We start from the raw sequence: 3,791 nt of genomic DNA, 5'->3' as shown, positions 1-3,791 counted from the left end.
GAGACCCAAGTTGCAATTTATTACAGATACAGATTCTATTTCAGTGTAAAATGGTGATGCCAGCTTTCTCCCCAAAGCTGATTAAGTGAAACATGTTTTCCACCGCTAAGTCGAGGAGCAGAGAGGAGAAGAGGAGGTTTAAACAGAGTCCGTGCAGGGGAAAGAAAATACAGCCAAACGCTTCAAGGAAGAAGATCTGCAAATTAATGAGGAAGTTGTGACCAAAAATGTGGAGGTTTTGAAAGGTTCAAGTGCCCTCTGTGCAAAGGCCCTTTTGCCTCAGTACAGACCTGAACAGACATAGAACCCAAGCACACAAAGATAACAAAATCACCCTTCAGTAAATGAATCAATAGCAGTACCTGTTTTAGAAATGCTGCAGTGCAATTTCTGTAATGGGCTCTACAGGCGGGAGCGTGAGTTGCGAAGACACCCAAAGCATGATGTTTAGCAGCTCCAGAAGACGAAGAACAAGTTATCTGTAGGTATCAGCCTTACTTCCTTGCATGAGATGGGAGATGACCTTACTACTCAAAGTCCAGAGAAATTCAGATGATGCATCAGTGCATCAGGGATATGGCACTCGCATGTCTCCACACAAAGGCCCAAAACTTGCAGATACTCCCTGACAGTAACGGGAGAGAGGCAGAGATGAAAAGACATATTTGGAAATATTTAAAAGATCCCAAAGGGCAGTCATTAGATGTTTAAAGATGGGCTTCATTGGAGGAGCTTGGCTCATTACAGGCAGTGTAAAGTGGACCCAGTACCGAGACAGCCCATCAGTCATCTCCCAAAACCTATTGCACCAACAAGTGAAACTAGGGATGTAGACATTGAAAGTCAGCACTCACAAGTGAACCCCTGTTGCCTAACCAAACTCCTGCTGTTCCTGTGATTAATCCTACATCATTTGCAACTAGTTCAAATCAAGGGCCCTTTTGATATGCACGTATTGTGGCATATGGTACTTCAGAGAGGTCTCGCTTTTGAAACACATAAAGGAACGTTGCATAAAATATCTCTGGGAGAAAGAACTGCTCCAATGGAGCAGGGCTTTGTATTTACACTCCCGAAGTGACCCCGGGAGGTCTGCGGGCCTTCTGAAAAGCAGGAACCTTCAAAATTTAAACAGAAATCAGTTGCCTCTGACTCCGGTCAAAAAGGAGATCCTGAGCCGCAGGAAACCAGCCCAGTCCTGAACCAGCAAGAGGAGTTACACCCCGTAAAGTTGGAGCCGGAGGAGACGGGCCTCAAGTGAAATGTCCACCAAAGTCGCCCTTAAAAGTGCCACACGAAAAAGTCCCCCCAGTCAGCCGCCCCCCCCAAAGGCAAGAAAAAATTCGAGATCCCAGGCGTGCCACGATACCTATCTTCACACGAACAGTTTTGGCCCACAGCAGTGTGCATCGGCCAAAAGAAAGGATTCTACAAAGGGCAAACTTGCCGGGTTAAAATAGCCAAATACAAGCAGCTGCGCGAACATGTTGGGAGCACACTACGAGACCCCTTAAAAATGCCACCTCTGTGATACCAAATTTAGAACAAGTGATTCCATAATCGAGCATTAAAACTCGTACAAAATTTATAAAAATAAACAAAAGGGAAATCTATATAAATGGTTCCCCGGGGCGCAATGGAAATACCGCGAAATAAAGGAAGTAAACAAGAGTGCCGACGCGAAAAAACATTGGTGGATGTGAACGCGAGTTTGGACAGCCTCGCTGAGGTGATGGTGGTAACAGACAAAGACTCTGGACTGGAAGAAGTAGCGCAGCGCCAGTCCTAGAAAGAAGTCCACACAACGTTTCGGATCTGAGAGTCAATTTGTTGAAGCTCTCCGGTAGGCAAAAAACGAATGTAAGGGACAAGTCTGATACTCTAAGACTCCACCTCCGGGTTCGGTACCATCAAAAGGGACGGGAAAGCCGTTTTTGCGACGCCAGAAGAACTTCAAAGTGAAAAGGGAAAGGTGTCGAGATCGTTTGGGGAAGGGAAACCTCTCTGTGCCCACCGGAAGAAAACTGTCTCAACAAAGTAAAGGCGAGAAAATTCCGTAGTGGCAGTAGAAAGTAAAGATTCGACTGCATGATAAAAGGTATTACAGATGAAAGCAGCGAAAAAACGACAAGTAAAGAAGTAACCAAGTGAAAACGGTGAGGAGACGAGTGGAAAAAAAGTTTTCCCCCCAAAGAACTTTCAAAGTGAAAAGAAAATCAGAACACAAGGAAAAGGATAAACCCAAAGCGCAAGCGAAAGTCCAAGAAACAAGAAACCCGAACAGACCCCTGAGGGCGGGGAAATCATCCAGAAAGTCGCGTTAAATTCGGAGGAAAAAAAGTTCCAGCGGTGAAATGAATACCGATAGTTCCGAAGATAAAAAGGGCCAGAAGACCGCCGTGCCCGGAAGTCCACCGGGAAAAGGACGCGGGGATAAAGAAAATCGAAAAGCTAGATATAAGTGTCGAAGGATCGGAAGACAACGGGACGGACTTTTGTCTTGGTTTGAAAATCTAGAAAGTGTGATAGAAAACAGTCCAACTCACAGACATTATTATCATCCTAAGATCCCATACTTTACTATTCATACTCAAAAAAAAATCTATATTCATACAAAAATTTGTTTATACAAAAATACAGTTTTGATGTCCAGCGTTTTCATGTACTCAAATGAAAGAATAAAGGGTTTTTGTTTTATTGAATTCTGTGTCTAACTATGCAGTGTTCCTCTCGTCTATTCATATAGCAAAAGTCTTGACTGAATAAGGAAAGCTTTAAAAGAACATTGTTTGTACGTGCCATATTCTCAAGTATTTTTTTTCTTTTTATAATAAAAAGTTGCTGTTATTCATGATTCCCGTGTATCTTGGTTTGTTGAATAACCACACTTAAGGTTGATGTGAAACCTTAAACAGGAATATGTCTAACTTTCATTTCCTTATTCTCAAAACATATAGATTTGGTTGCTGAAGTACAAATAAATAATGGAGAAGAGTTTTTTACCAAAGATTTTTTCCATTTCCTCACTCAAAAGCATGTAAAACCTCTTCAAAAGACGCTGACACACTGCCTAGTCATATCGATTGCGCGAAAAGTAATAATTAATAAAGAAACAGGAGAACTAAACGCATCATTCCTCAACGCTATTAAAAAAAAAAAAAAAAAAAAAAACTTGCTAGTTACGCCTTGCGTAGGCGCATTTCTGGCCGTACGCCTGGCTGTCTGGGCTGAATCGTAGCACGAATGCGAAATCTGGGGCTGAGGGGAGCCCGCGGTGACCAGGCCTAGAAGGGTCCTTTCCCAGACGAATTCATAGGCTACTCCAGGATGCTGAATCCAGTGTCCTTACTACAGAATTGTATGCACTCCTTTTTGCTCTAAAACACATATACTCACTTTCCTCTTCCTCTTTTACAATTTTACGGGACTCCCGTAACTCATTAACTCTCAAAAAGTCAATACACCCCCCAAACCCCCTTGTTTGTAAGATCCAGAACTGGTTGTTCTACCTGTCCACACGCCATAAAACAATAAATTTTTTGCTGGGTGCCCAGCCATGTTTGGAACCCCCGGGCAATGAACAGGCAGATACACTAGCACGCCAGCCTCTTTTGCCACATCATACCAACCACGCTTCCACGTACCAAAGCCACGGATTATTACCCACCTTTAAGACTTCTTGTATAATCGATGGCAATCTTTTTGGTCAAGCCTCCGCACTAATAAATTACATTCTGTAAAACTATCAATCTCCTCCTGGTCAGCTCCATTTCATCGGAACAGACGTTGGG

The sequence above is a fragment of the Penaeus monodon genome, chromosome 8 (assembly GCF_015228065.2).
Source record: "Penaeus monodon isolate SGIC_2016 chromosome 8, NSTDA_Pmon_1, whole genome shotgun sequence".
NCBI lineage: Eukaryota > Metazoa > Arthropoda > Malacostraca > Decapoda > Penaeidae > Penaeus > Penaeus monodon.
This window is presented reverse-complemented; position numbering follows the sequence as displayed.